Below are 16,366 nucleotides of genomic sequence, written 5' to 3'. Positions count from 1 at the left end.
CCATCCATCCATCCATCCATCCATCCATCCATCCATCCATCCATCCATCCATCCATCCATCCATCCATCCATCCATCCATCCATCCATCCATCCATCCATCCATCCATCCATCCATCCATCCATCCATCCATCCATCCATCTATCTATCTATCTATCTATCTATCTATCTATCTATCTATCTATCTATCTATCTATCTATCTATCTATCTATCTATCTATCTATCTATCTATCTATCTATCTATCTATCTATCTATCTATCTATCTATCCATCCATCCATCCATCCATCCATCCATCCATCCATCCATCCATCCATCCATCCATCCATCCATCCATCCATCCATCCATCCATCCATCCATCCATCCATCCATCCATCCATCCATCCATCCATCCATCCATCCATCCACACACACTTGTATATCTTATTACTTCACCTGGCACCAAGACCAGCTCATAGGAGAATTCAATGCAATAGCATAGTTTAAATTAACTCAGTTTTCAGTACGCTATTAAAATGTTGTTGTTGTTTTAATGTAATAAGCACCATTGTATTTTAGTCAATATCTGACATTTAAGTCCTTATAACTGATTTTTTTTATTTTTTCATTTTGTTTTTTTATGTTGTTAATATTTTCAGGGTCCTGTTGCTTTTCTGCTGACACATTCATGTTGAGCATTGACCAAAAGGTTGTCAACGACCACATCACTTCCTTCACCTCTGCCGTTTGCCTGCTGTTTGGGAGTTTCTATTGCTTCAACATACACTACCCAGTGGAACTACGATCAACACTAGAGTTTCTCCAAAGGTACAGTTTATTTCTGCTAGAGCAATAATTTCTTTGATTTCACCCATTAATTGTTACTTCTTTGTTTTTTTTTCTTATGAAGGTGTTTCTTCTCAATAAATCCTGAGAGAGGCACCAAGGTCGAGTGGAATAAAAAAAAGAAAGTACTCTCAGTCAATCCTAGAGTCCTCACTCTGATTGCAGACCTCGCAGACCATGAGTGGAGATAGACACACACACCCTATTAACCCTTTAGGGACAAGTGGTTAAGGTATGAGTGGTTAATGTATGTTCAGGTATACTGGACGTTCAAGTATACAATATGTTATGGTACACTGTACCTATTTTGTTTTTAAAATTGTACCACAAGGTAAATTGAAATCCAGTGTTAACTTTTTGTTGGAAAATGTCTGGTGGTTTCTAAAGGTACGTGTTTAGCTTCACTGAGAGCGATCAGTGGATTTGTGCTAATTAATCCAGAAATGTCTTAGATGGCACTTTTTTTCGTTTACAGTCTTTAAGGTAATTGTTTTGTGAATTCTATAGTTTGTACAATTTCAAACCAATGCTGTTTACAACTTCACAGAAGTGGAATAACTTTCCTATATTTCAAAATGTAAGAAGAACATGTTTTTTGTGGCCAATTGGTCGTTCAGGTTTATTGAGTAGAATAAGTGTTGAAAATATTGTAGTCCCATGTAAATCACGTTTATGTGAGTCACTCTTTCAGAGAGTCATAGTTGATTATTTGTCTGCCAGTGGATTATTAAATGCAATTTACAGTTCACTGTAACACAGCTGCTGACTGTTTGCGGAGTTACACATAATACAGCCTGACTCAATCTATTGAGTCAATACTCAAGCTGTTGTATGGAGTTTTGTCAATAAATATGTACAAAAAAAACTAAAAAAAACTTGTCATATGCTGTTGAGGCTTTTTGTTATACAGAAGTGGGTATGGTTGCCAGGAAAGGGGTAAATAAAGTTTAGCTAAATGTTGATGCTATAAAAACAGCTATGGCCATTTTCTATCAAGATATTTTTTGGGCTTTTAACCTTCATTTGAGAGAGACAGCCTAAGACTGACAGGAAGGTGGGGGAATGACATACAACCACAAACAAGAGACCTTGAGCATTTAGAGGATGGGTGGTTAACAATAAGGGAATTTCTAAGCAATTCACATGAGAGAAGTGCTCCCCATCCAGTCGCCAAAAACAAAAATTTGTATAGATTTATCCAGTTGTTTTTTAAACCAAATCCCAATATTTATCTGGTGTTTCCCAAAGTCTTGGTGTCTAATTAGGCATGTTAAAGTGAATAATTTTTTATCCCTTTTCAACTGGTCAAAAATGGTTACATTTGTCATGTCCTTCATATCTAATCATATCGCAATGTTCTAACGTTTTATATACTTTAAACTTGAATTGGTGACTGGACAATGTTTATTACATATTTATGAGTAAGATAATCTTCGGGTTCCTAATTATTACATTATATATACCATTTCTGTATGGAATACTTTTTGACCTGTTATCCCTCCCTAAAAAAACCACCTAAAATGTTCAGTTATTCAACTGTATGGAGGGGTGGAGTGGAATGTTAAGGAACTGAGCTGGTAAGTTGGCAACTTATTTGGAATATATACATTAGATCAGATATACATCAGTCTCAAACCTCAAACTATTGATCTCCTTCCAATAGGCCAAGCCAAACACCTCCAAAGGTCCTGAAATTGAGTGGTGATATTATTGTCAACATGGTCCTCCTTCAACGTGGACCTGTTTCTGCATTCAGTCACAACGTTTATGGTAAGTTTTTCCTTACACACTGCTGCTGTAGACTGACAGTGGTGGGGCATTTCTTCAATAGGATGTTTCGTTTGATTATAAAATAGATCTCACCTCTAGAACTCACTATAAAATGCTTGATATGCTCTTGGTAAAATATAATATAATTATGTTTAAACTTACTGTATTCCCTAGAATGAGAGTGAGAGAGAGAGAGACTGACAACACTCATAGATGAGAGAGGGGCATGCAAAGTATGGACTGAAGAGAGCCAACGACTACTACATTCACCATGACCCTGCACATGCAACAAAAGTCCTGTGAGTAATGGGCAATAACTAATTTATTATGTATTATTAATAAATGTATTATATGTATTCAGTAAGGGTGGGGGAAAAATCGATGCACATAAGATCTTTGTTTAACGATTTTTTAATTGATTTTTTAAATTAAAAAAAAATTGTTTAAAAAACAGGCACACCAGGCTTTGTATTATGCAGAAGTCCTTTATTTTTGTTCAAACGTATTTTATAGCTAGCTACCTAATTGAGGACCACACAATGTCGTTGATAAAGGCACTTCCCTAAGAATTTAACTTAATAAATGTGAAAAAGACACTTTTATGTCTGCACTTGTCATTCTGTATACCAAAGCAGATGAGAGTAGATCATGATCAGAAACCCAATAAGAAATCTTTAAGAATAAAATCGAATCGTTTTAATAAAAAATCTTTTTGAATCAAAAATCGATTTTGAATCGAATCGTGGCCCCAAGAAGGAGGAACGAGAGGAATGAGATAACTGTAATAATCTGATCTAATGAGAATACCTGCAAATCCTGGTTTATATTATTTTCTTGTCCATTTTCAGATTTCTTTTGGAGTACAGCCGCCGTACCCGATCCCCTCCACCGGCCCGCCTTCCATACGGCATAGGACACCACCCCGCAACACAAAGCAGCAACCAACAATACACGATGCGCCGCGGACAAGGGCCCCGCGAGATGTACCGCACACCGCCCTTCCAGCGGCAGAGAGAGGAGGGCGACGGGGTGACTGCTCTTGGCTCTCGGGTGAATGTCTTTCTTTTGATGGAAAAAATGTGGGATAATGTTAATCATTAAAAGTTAAATCAACATTAATAAAATCTAAATACTGAAAAATTTCCACTGTATTTATCACAGTAAAATTCTGGAAACCACAGCTGGCAGTTTTTTCTGGGGTGCGCATTATACATGGGTACAAACATTTTTTATTATTATTTTTTTAAATCCGGATATGATACGGAGGCCGCCATTACGGATGCGCTTTGTTCTCTGCTGTTCACTTCAAACACGCTCCATACGAACACAATGCTCTCGTATCAGACGCTTGCTAGATCATCTGCTTGTTTGCTGTCACAATGTACCCTACACAAATCTGAAACATTTCTTTGCTATCGAGTTTACTAGCGCATGCGCAGTGATACTGACCGGCAGAATAACATCCGGTTGTTCCCAAAGATGATCTTTTTTCTGAAATAATTTTACGTTTACAGAGTCAAAATTTGGGTGCGTATTATACATGGGTACAGGCTTTTTTCCAGCCATTTTTAGGGTGCGTATTATACATGGGGGCGCATTATACATGGGAAAAACGGTATATATATATATATAAAGGAAAACCTTTATTTATATGATATTTCAAGGGAATTTATACAGAATTAAGTAGTATTTTATATTTAATACTGTTAATTGTACAGTAAAACACTAAAATACTTTTAGGCAAAATCTTTTATATTATATAGTATTTTTATGTCAATTACAAATCAAAACTAGGTTTCTTTTGATGGAAAAAATATTTATTTATATGGTAAAATATGAAATAAAATACAAAAATTACCTGTAAAATCAACAGTACATAATCCTTTTACCGTAATAGCAGAAAAAGCTCTACCGTATTTATTACGGTAAAATTTTGGACACCAAAATATTCTTTTCACTTTAAGTATACGGTGAAACACAGTCATATTTAATGGAAAACCTTTATTTATATGATATTTCCAGGGAATTTGTACAGAATAACGTAGTATTTTATATTAGATACTGTTAATTGAACAGTAAAATACTGTAACATTTCCTAGCAAAATCCTTATTTAATAAGGTATTTACATGTCAATTTTAAAACAAAACTGTTTATTTTGATGGAAAAAATATTTATTTATACGGTAAAATATGAAATAAAATACCAATATTACCTGTCAAATCAACAGTACAAAATCCTTTTACCGTAATAGCAGAAAAAGCTCTACCGTATTTATTACGGTAGAATTTTGGCAACCACAGCTGCCAGTTTTTTACCGTGGAAATTACAGTTTTACTTTTACAGTAAAATAGTGTAATAATTAATGGCAAAATATTTAATTTATGCGGCATTCATACGGTATTTTCTTGTCAAATATATGGCAAAACAGCTTTTCTTTTGTTGGAAAAACCTTTTTTTTATACGGTAAAATATTGAATTGAATGGCAATCTTAAACGTGAAATCAACTGTCCTAATATCCTTTTACCGTAATGTAAAAAAATGTTACACCATATTTATTACGGTAAAGTTCTGGCAACCACAGCTGCCAGTTTTTTACCGTAAAAACAACGGTTTTTTTTTTACAGTGTAACCAGAGTGACGGGAGCGGCACAATTCAGAAAAAGTGCTCAGCTCGCCGAGAAAATGCGATTTAAGCAATAAAATTAAAAATGCTTATAAAACATAAACCAAACGTTGGAGGTGGTCATTTCTTAATGCGCAGTAATAAACTCGGCACTCTAAAGCACCCGAGAGCGTTTTTTTCGATGCCAACCTAACCAGAGTGACGGGAGCGGCACAATTCAGAAAAAGTGCTCAGCTCGCCGAGAAAATGCGATTTAAGCAATAAAATTAAAAATGCTTATTAAACATAAACCAAACGTTGGAGGTGGTCATTTCTTCATGCGCAGTGAATAACTCGGCACTCTAAAGCACCCGATAGCGTTTTTTTCGATGCCAACCTAACCAGAGTGACGGGAGCGGCACAATTCAGAAAAAGTGCTCAGCTCGCCGAGAAAATGCGATTTAAGCAATAAAATTAAAAATGCTTATAAAACATAAACCAAACGTTGGAGGTGGTCATTTCTTAATGCGCAGTAATAAACTCGGCACTCTAAAGCACCCGAGAGCGTTTTTTTCGATGCCAACCTAACCAGAGTGACGGGAGCGGCACAATTCAGAAAAAGTGCTCAGCTCGCCGAGAAAATTCGATTTAAGCAATAAAATTAAAAATGCTTATAAAACATAAACCAAACGTTGGAGGTGGTCATTTCTTAATGCGCAGTAATAAACTCGGCACTCTAAAGCACCCGAGAGCGTTTTTTTCGATGCCAACCTAACCAGAGTGACGGGAGCGGCACAATTCAGAAAAAGCGCTCAGCTCGCCGAGAAAATGCGATTTAAGCAATAAAATTAAAAATGCTTATAAAACATAAACCAAACGTTGGAGGTGGTCATTTCTACGTGCGCAGTAATAAACTCGGCACTCTAAAGCACCCGAGAGCGTTTTTTTTCGATGCCAACCTAACCAGAGTGACGGGAGCGGCACAATTCAGAAAAAGTGCTCAGCTCGCCGAGAAAATGCGATTTAGGCAATAAAATTAAAAATGCTTATAAAACATAAACCAAACGTTGGAGGTGGTCATTTCTTAATGCGCAGTAATAAACTCGGCACTCTAAAGCACCCGAGAGCGTTTTTTTCGATGCCAACCTAACCAGAGTGACGGGAGCGGCACAATTCAGAAAAAGCGCTCAGCTCGCCGAGAAAATGCGATTTAAGCAATAAAATTAAAAATGCTTATAAAACATAAACCAAACGTTGGAGGTGGTCATTTCTTCATGCGCAGTGAATAACTCGGCACTCTAAAGCACCCGAGAGCGTTTTTTTCGATGCCAAGTGACGGGAGCGGCACAATTCAGAAAAAGTGCTCAGCTTGCCGAGAAAATGCGATTTAAGCAATAAAATTAAAAATGCTTATAAAACATAAACCAAACGTTGGAGGTGGTCATTTCTTAATGCGCAGTAATAAACTCGGCACTCTAAAGCACCCGAGAGCGTTTTTTTCGATGCCAACCTAACCAGAGTGACGGGAGCGGCACAATTCAGAAAAAGTGCTCAGCTCGCCGAGAAAATGCGATTTAAGCAATAAAATTAAAAATGCTTATTAAACATAAACCAAACGTTGGAGGTGGTCATTTCTTCATGCGCAGTGAATAACTCGGCACTCTAAAGCACCCGATAGCGTTTTTTTCGATGCCAACCTAACCAGAGTGACGGGAGCGGCACAATTCAGAAAAAGTGCTCAGCTCGCCGAGAAAATGCGATTTAAGCAATAAAATTAAAAATGCTTATAAAACATAAACCAAACGTTGGAGGTGGTCATTTCTTAATGCGCAGTAATAACTCGGCACTCTAAAGCACCCGAGAGCGTTTTTTTCGATGCCAACCTAACCAGAGTGACGGGAGCGGCACAATTCAGAAAAAGTGCTCAGCTCGCCGAGAAAATGCGATTCAAGCAATAAAATTAAAAATGCTTATAAAACATAAACCAAACGTTGGAGGTGGTCATTTCTTAATGCGCAGTAATAAACTCGGCACTCTAAAGCACCCGAGAGCGTTTTTTTCGATGCCAACCTAACCAGAGTGACGGGAGCGGCACAATTCAGAAAAAGTGCTCAGCTCGCCGAGAAAATGCGATTTAGGCAATAAAATTAAAAATGCTTATAAAACATAAACCAAACGTTGGAGGTGGTCATTTCTTAATGCGCAGTAATAAACTCGGCACTCTAAAGCACCCGAGAGCGTTTTTTTCGATGCCAACCTAACCAGAGTGACGGGAGCGGCACAATTCAGAAAAAGCGCTCAGCTCGCCGAGAAAATGCGATTTAAGCAATAAAATTAAAAATGCTTATAAAACATAAACCAAACGTTGGAGGTGGTCATTTCTTCATGCGCAGTGAATAACTCGGCACTCTAAAGCACCCGAGAGCGTTTTTTTCGATGCCAAGTGACGGGAGCGGCACAATTCAGAAAAAGTGCTCAGCTCGCCGAGAAAATGCGATTTAAGCAATAAAATTAAAAATGCTTATAAAACATAAACCAAACGTTGGAGGTGGTCATTTCTTAATGCACAGTAATAAACTCGGCACTCTAAAGCACCCGAGAGCGTTTTTTTCGATGCCAACCTAACCAGAGTGACGGGAGCGGCACAATTCAGAAAAAGTGCTCAGCTCGCCGAGAAAATGCGATTTAAGCAATAAAATTAAAAATGCTTATAAAACATAAACCAAACGTTGGAGGTGGTCATTTCTTAATGCGCAGTAATAAACTCGGCACTCTAAAGCACCCGAGAGCGTTTTTTTCGATGCCAACCTAACCAGAGTGACGGGAGCGGCACAATTCAGAAAAAGTGCTCAGCTCGCCGAGAAAATGCGATTTAAGCAATAAAATTAAAAATGCTTATTAAACATAAACCAAACGTTGGAGGTGGTCATTTCTTCATGCGCAGTGAATAACTCGGCACTCTAAAGCACCCGATAGCGTTTTTTTCGATGCCAACCTAACCAGAGTGACGGGAGCGGCACAATTCAGAAAAAGCGCTCAGCTCGCCGAGAAAATGCGATTTAAGCAATAAAATTAAAAATGCTTATAAAACATAAACCAAACGTTGGAGGTGGTCATTTCTTAATGCGCAGTAATAAACTCGGCACTCTAAAGCACCCGAGAGCGTTTTTTTCGATGCCAACCTAACCAGAGTGACGGGAGCGGCACAATTCAGAAAAAGTGCTCAGCTCGCCGAGAAAATGCGATTTAAGCAATAAAATTAAAAATGCTTATTAAACATAAACCAAACGTTGGAGGTGGTCATTTCTTCATGCGCAGTGAATAACTCGGCACTCTAAAGCACCCGAGAGCGTTTTTTTCGATGCCAACCTAACCAGAGTGACGGGAGCGGCACAATTCAGAAAAAGCGCTCAGCTCGCCGAGAAAATGCGATTTAAGCAATAAAATTAAAAATGCTTATAAAACATAAACCAAACGTTGGAGGTGGTCATTTCTTCATGCGCAGTGATAAACTCGGCACTCTAAAGCACCCGAGAGCGTTTTTTTCGATGCCAACCTAACCAGAGTTACGGGAACGGCACAATTCAGAAAAAGCGCTCAGCTCGCCGAGAAAATGCGATTTAAGCAATAAAATTAAAAATGCTTATTAAACATAAACCAAACGTTGGAGGTGGTCATTTCTTCATGCGCAGTGAATAACTCGGCACTCTAAAGCACCCGAGAGCGTTTTTTTCGATGCCAACCTAACCAGAGTGACGGGAGCGGCACAATTCAGAAAAAGCGCTCAGCTCGCCGAGAAAATGCGATTTAAGCAATAAAATTAAAAATGCTTATTAAACATAAACCAAACATTGGAGGTGGTCATTTCTTCATGCGCAGTGAATAACTCGGCACTCTAAAGCACCCGATAGCGTTTTTTTCGATGCCAACCTAACCAGAGTGACGGGAGCGGCACAATTCAGAAAAAGTGCTCAGCTCGCCGAGAAAATGCGATTTAAGCAATAAAATTAAAAATGCTTATAAAACATAAACCAAACGTTGGAGGTGGTCATTTCTTCATGCGCAGTGATAAACTCGGCACTCTAAAGCACCCGAGAGCGTTTTTTTCGATGCCAACCTAACCAGAGTGACGGGAGCGGCACAATTCAGAAAAAGTGCTCAGCTCGCCGAGAAAATGCGATTTAAGCAATAAAATTAAAAATGCTTATAAAACATAAACCAAACGTTGGAGGTGGTCATTTCTTCATGCGCAGTGAATAACTCGGCACTCTAAAGCACCCGAGAGCGTTTTTTTCGATGCCAACCTAACCAGAGTGACGGGAGCGGCACAATTCAGAAAAAGTGCTCAGCTCGCCGAGAAAATGCGATTTAAGCAATAAAATTAAAAATGCTTATAAAACATAAACCAAACGTTGGAGGTGGTCATTTCTTCATGCGCAGTGATAAACTCGGCACTCTAAAGCACCCGAGAGCGTTTTTTTCGATGCCAACCTAACCAGAGTGACGGGAGCGGCACAATTCAGAAAAAGTGCTCAGCTCGCCGAGAAAATGCGATTCAAGCAATAAAATTAAAAATGCTTATTAAACATAAACCAAACGTTGGAGGTGGTCATTTCTTCATGCGCAGTGAATAACTCGGCACTCTAAAGCACCCGAGAGCGTTTTTTTCGATGCCAACCTAATAAGAGTGACGGGAGCGGCACAATTCAGAAAAAGTGCTCAGCTCGCCGAGAAAATGCGATTTAAGCAATAAAATTAAAAATGCTTCTAAAACATAAACCAAACGTTGGAGGTGGTCATTTCTTAATGCGCAGTAATAAACTCGGCACTCTAAAGCACCCGAGAGCGTTTTTTTCGATGCCAACCTAACCAGAGTGACGGGAGCGGCACAATTCAGAAAAAGTGCTCAGCTCGCCGAGAAAATGCGATTTAAGCAATAAAATTAAAAATGCTTATAAAACATAAACCAAACGTTGGAGGTGGTCATTTCTTAATGCGCAGTAATAAACTCGGCACTCTAAAGCACCCGAGAGCGTTTTTTTCGATGCCAACCTAACCAGAGTGACGGGAGCGGCACAATTCAGAAAAAGTGCTCAGCTCGCCGAGAAAATGCGATTTAAGCAATAAAATTAAAAATGCTTATAAAACATAAACCAAACGTTGGAGGTGGTCATTTCTTAATGCGCAGTAATAAACTCGGCACTCTAAAGCACCCGAGAGCGTTTTTTTCGATGCCAACCTAACCAGAGTGACGGGAGCGGCACAATTCAGAAAAAGCGCTCAGCTCGCCGAGAAAATGCGATTTAAGCAATAAAATTAAAAATGCTTATAAAACATAAACCAAACGTCGGAGGTGGTCATTTCCTAATGCGCAGTAATAAACTCGGCACTCTAAAGCACCCGAGAGCGTTTTTTTCGATGCCAACCTAACCAGAGTGACGGGAGCGGCACAATTCAGAAAAAGTGCTCAGCTCGCCGAGAAAATGCGATTTAAGCAATAAAATTAAAAATGCTTATTAAACATAAACCAAACGTTGGAGGTGGTCATTTCTTCATGCGCAGTGAATAACTCGGCACTCTAAAGCACCCGAGAGCGTTTTTTTCGATGCCAACCTAACCAGAGTGACGGGAGCGGCACAATTCAGAAAAAGCGCTCAGCTCGCCGAGAAAATGCGATTTAAGCAATAAAATTAAAAATGCTTATTAAACATAAACCAAACATTGGAGGTGGTCATTTCTTCATGCGCAGTGAATAACTCGGCACTCTAAAGCACCCGAGAGCGTTTTTTTCGATGCCAACCTAACCAGAGTGACGGGAGCGGCACAATTCAGAAAAAGCGCTCAGCTCGCCGAGAAAATGCGATTTAAGCAATAAAATTAAAAATTCTTATAAAACATAAACCAAACGTTGGAGGTGGTCATTTCTTCATGCGCAGTGATAAACTCGGCACTCTAAAGCACCCGAGAGCGTTTTTTTCGATGCCAACCTAACCAGAGTGACGGGAGCGGCACAATTCAGAAAAAGTGCTCAGCTCGCCGAGAAAATGCGATTTAAGCAATAAAATTAAAAATGCTTATAAAACATAAACCAAACGTTGGAGGTGGTCATTTCTTCATGCGCAGTGAATAACTCGGCACTCTAAAGCACCCGAGAGCGTTTTTTTCGATGCCAACCTAACCAGAGTGACGGGAGCGGCACAATTCAGAAAAAGTGCTCAGCTCGCCGAGAAAATGCGATTTAAGCAATAAAATTAAAAATGCTTATAAAACATAAACCAAACGTTGGAGGTGGTCATTTCTTAATGCGCAGTAATAAACTCGGCACTCTAAAGCACCCGAGAGCGTTTTTTTCGATGCCAACCTAACCAGAGTGACGGGAGCGGCACAATTCAGAAAAAGTGCTCAGCTCGCCGAGAAAATGCGATTTAAGCAATAAAATTAAAAATGCTTATAAAACATAAACCAAACGTTGGAGGTGGTCATTTCTTAATGCGCAGTAATAAACTCGGCACTCTAGAGCACCCGAGAGCGTTTTTTTCGATGCCAACCTAACCAGAGTGACGGGAGCGGCACAATTCAGAAAAAGTGCTCAGCTCGCCGAGAAAATGCGATTTAAGCAATAAAATTAAAAATGCTTATAAAACATAAACCAAACGTTGGAAGTGGTCATTTCTTCATGCGCAGTGATAAACTCGGCACTCTAAAGCACCCGAGAGCGTTTTTTTCGATGCCAACCTAACCAGAGTGACGGGAGCGGCACAATTCAGAAAAAGTGCTCAGCTCGCCGAGAAAATGCGATTTAAGCAATAAAATTAAAAATGCTTATAAAACATAAACCAAACGTTGGAGGTGGTCATTTCTTAATGCGCAGTAATAAACTCGGCACTCTAAAGCACCCGAGAGCGTTTTTTTCGATGCCAACCTAACCAGAGTGACGGGAGCGGCACAATTCAGAAAAAGTGCTCAGCTCGCCGAGAAAATGCGATTTAAGCAATAAAATTAAAAATGCTTATAAAACATAAACCAAACGTTGGAGGTGGTCATTTCTTAATGCGCAGTAATAAACTCGGCACTCTAAAGCACCCGAGAGCGTTTTTTTCGATGCCAACCTAACCAGAGGGACGGGAGCGGCACAATTCAGAAAAAGCGCTCAGCTCGCCGAGAAAATGCGATTTAAGCAATAAAATTAAAAATGCTTATAAAACATAAACCAAACGTTGGAGGTGGTCATTTCCTAATGCGCAGTAATAAACTCGGCACTCTAAAGCACCCGAGAGCGTTTTTTTCGATGCCAACCTAACCAGAGTGACGGGAGCGGCACAATTCAGAAAAAGTGCTCAGCTCGCCGAGAAAATGCGATTTAAGCAATAAAATTAAAAATGCTTATTAAACATAAACCAAACGTTGGAGGTGGTCATTTCTTCATGCGCAGTGAATAACTCGGCACTCTAAAGCACCCGAGAGCGTTTTTTTCGATGCCAACCTAACCAGAGTGACGGGAGCGGCACAATTCAGAAAAAGCGCTCAGCTCGCCGAGAAAATGCGATTTAAGCAATAAAATTAAAAATGCTTATTAAACATAAACCAAACATTGGAGGTGGTCATTTCTTCATGCGCAGTGAATAACTCGGCACTCTAAAGCACCCGAGAGCGTTTTTTTCGATGCCAACCTAACCAGAGTGACGGGAGCGGCACAATTCAGAAAAAGCGCTCAGCTCGCCGAGAAAATGCGATTTAAGCAATAAAATTAAAAATGCTTATAAAACATAAACCAAACGTTGGAGGTGGTCATTTCTTCATGCGCAGTGATAAACTCGGCACTCTAAAGCACCCGAGAGCGTTTTTTTCGATGCCAACCTAACCAGACGGGAGCGGCACAATTCAGAAAAAGTGCTCAGCTCGCCGAGAAAATGCGATTTAAGCAATAAAATTAAAAATGCTTATAAAACATAAACCAAACGTTGGAGGTGGTCATTTCTTCATGCGCAGTGAATAACTCGGCACTCTAAAGCACCCGAGAGCGTTTTTTTCGATGCCAACCTAACCAGAGTGACGGGAGCGGCACAATTCAGAAAAAGTGCTCAGCTCGCCGAGAAAATGCGATTTAAGCAATAAAATTAAAAATGCTTATAAAACATAAACCAAACGTTGGAGGTGGTCATTTCTTAATGCGCAGTAATAAACTCGGCACTCTAGAGCACCCGAGAGCGTTTTTTTCGATGCCAACCTAACCAGAGTGACGGGAGCGGCACAATTCAGAAAAAGTGCTCAGCTCGCCGAGAAAATGCGATTTAAGCAATAAAATTAAAAATGCTTATAAAACATAAACCAAACGTTGGAAGTGGTCATTTCTTCATGCGCAGTGATAAACTCGGCACTCTAAAGCACCCGAGAGCGTTTTTTTCGATGCCAACCTAACCAGAGTTACGGGAGCGGCACAATTCAGAAAAAGCGCTCAGCTCGCCGAGAAAATGCGATTTAAGCAATACAATTAAAAATGCTTATAAAACATAAACCAAACGTTGGAGGTGGTCATTTCTTCATGCGCAGTGATAAACTCGGCACTCTAAAGCACCCGAGAGCGTTTTTTTCGATGCCAACCTAACCAGAGTGACGGGAGCGGCACAATTCAGAAAAAGCGCTCAGCTCGCCGAGAAAATGCGATTTAAGCAATAAAATTAAAAATGCTTATAAAACATAAACCAAACGTTGGAGGTGGTCATTTCTTAATGCGCAGTATAAACTCGGCACTCTAAAGCACCCGAGAGCGTTTTTTTCGATGCCAACCTAACCAGAGTGACGGGAGCGGCACAATTCAGAAAAAGTGCTCAGCTCGCCGAGAAAATGCGATTTAAGCAATAAAATTAAAAATGCTTATAAAACATAAACCAAACGTTGGAGGTGGTCATTTCTCAATGCGCAGTAATAAACTCGGCACTCTAAAGCACCCGAGAGCGTTTTTTTCGATGCCAACCTAACCAGAGTGACGGGAGCGGCACAATTCAGAAAAAGTGCTCAGCTCGCCGAGAAAATGCGATTTAAGCAATAAAATTAAAAATCCTTATAAAACATAAACCAAACGTTGGAGGTGGTCATTTCTTAATGCGCAGTAATAAACTCGGCACTCTAAAGCACCCGAGAGCGTTTTTTTCGATGCCAACCTAACCAGAGTGACGGGAGCGGCACAATTCAGAAAAAGCGCTCAGCTCGCCGAGAAAATGCGATTTAAGCAATAAAATTAAAAATGCTTATAAAACATAAACCAAACGTTGGAGGTGGTCATTTCCTAATGCGCAGTAATAAACTCGGCACTCTAAAGCACCCGAGAGCGTTTTTTTCGATGCCAACCTAACCAGAGTGACGGGAGCGGCACAATTCAGAAAAAGTGCTCAGCTCGCCGAGAAAATGCGATTTAAGCAATAAAATTAAAAATGCTTATAAAACATAAACCAAACGTTGGAGGTGGTCATTTCTTAATGCGCAGTAATAAACTCGGCACTCTAAAGCACCCGAGAGCGTTTTTTTCGATGCCAACCTAACCAGAGTGACGGGAGCGGCACAATTCAGAAAAAGCGCTCAGCTCGCCGAGAAAATGCGATTTAAGCAATAAAATTAAAAATGCTTATAAAACATAAACCAAACGTTGGAGGTGGTCATTTCCTAATGCGCAGTAATAAACTCGGCACTCTAAAGCACCCGAGAGCGTTTTTTTCGATGCCAACCTAACCAGAGTGACGGGAGCGGCACAATTCAGAAAAAGTGCTCAGCTCGCCGAGAAAATGCGATTTAAGCAATAAAATTAAAAATGCTTATTAAACATAAACCAAACGTTGGAGGTGGTCATTTCTTCATGCGCAGTGAATAACTCGGCACTCTAAAGCACCCGAGAGCGTTTTTTTCGATGCCAACCTAACCAGAGTGACGGGAGCGGCACCATTCAGAAAAAGCGCTCAGCTCGCCGAGAAAATGCGATTTAAGCAATAAAATTAAAAATGCTTATTAAACATAAACCAAACATTGGAGGTGGTCATTTCTTCATGCGCAGTGAATAACTCGGCACTCTAAAGCACCCGAGAGCGTTTTTTTCGATGCCAACCTAACCAGAGTGACGGGAGCGGCACAATTCAGAAAAAGCGCTCAGCTCGCCGAGAAAATGCGATTTAAGCAATAAAATTAAAAATGCTTATAAAACATAAACCAAACGTTGGAGGTGGTCATTTCTTCATGCGCAGTGATAAACTCGGCACTCTAAAGCACCCGAGAGCGTTTTTTTCGATGCCAACCTAACCAGAGTGACGGGAGCGGCACAATTCAGAAAAAGTGCTCAGCTCGCCGAGAAAATGCGATTTAAGCAATAAAATTAAAAATGCTTATAAAACATAAACCAAACGTTGGAGGTGGTCATTTCTTCATGCGCAGTGAATAACTCGGCACTCTAAAGCACCCGAGAGCGTTTTTTTCGATGCCAACCTAACCAGAGTGACGGGAGCGGCACAATTCAGAAAAAGTGCTCAGCTCGCCGAGAAAATGCGATTTAAGCAATAAAATTAAAAATGCTTATAAAACATAAACCAAACGTTGGAGGTGGTCATTTCTTAATGCGCAGTAATAAACTCGGCACTCTAGAGCACCCGAGAGCGTTTTTTTCGATGCCAACCTAACCAGAGTGACGGGAGCGGCACAATTCAGAAAAAGTGCTCAGCTCGCCGAGAAAATGCGATTTAAGCAATAAAATTAAAAATGCTTATAAAACATAAACCAAACGTTGGAAGTGGTCATTTCTTCATGCGCAGTGATAAACTCGGCACTCTAAAGCACCCGAGAGCGTTTTTTTCGATGCCAACCTAACCAGAGTTACGGGAGCGGCACAATTCAGAAAAAGCGCTCAGCTCGCCGAGAAAATGCGATTTAAGCAATAAAATTAAAAATGCTTATAAAACATAAACCAAACGTTGGAGGTGGTCATTTCTTCATGCGCAGTGATAAACTCGGCACTCTAAAGCACCCGAGAGCGTTTTTTTCGATGCCAACCTAACCAGAGTGACGGGAGCGGCACAATTCAGAAAAAGCGCTCAGCTCGCCGAGAAAATGCGATTTAAGCAATAAAATTAAAAATGCTCATAAAACATAAACCAAACGTTGGAGGTGGTCATTTCTTAATGCGCAG

General features: G+C 40.0%; 1 long non-coding RNA gene across 1 annotated transcript; it reads left to right on the top strand.

Annotated features, from left to right (window-relative positions):
* The first annotated feature begins 1,770 nt into the window (after nucleotides 1-1,770).
* LOC133148297 (uncharacterized) lies at nucleotides 1,771-3,853 on the top strand. The gene is made up of 3 exons (XR_009712503.1): nucleotides 1,771-2,595; nucleotides 2,770-2,894; nucleotides 3,444-3,853. It is a non-coding gene; the product is annotated as an uncharacterized LOC133148297 (long non-coding RNA).
* The last annotated feature ends 12,513 nt before the right edge of the window (nucleotides 3,854-16,366 follow it).

This window comes from Syngnathus typhle, unplaced genomic scaffold (assembly GCF_033458585.1).
Source record: "Syngnathus typhle isolate RoL2023-S1 ecotype Sweden unplaced genomic scaffold, RoL_Styp_1.0 HiC_scaffold_43, whole genome shotgun sequence".
NCBI classification, from domain to species: domain Eukaryota; kingdom Metazoa; phylum Chordata; class Actinopteri; order Syngnathiformes; family Syngnathidae; genus Syngnathus; species Syngnathus typhle.
Note: the sequence above shows the minus strand (reverse complement) of the source record. Positions and strands in the feature narration are given on the sequence as shown.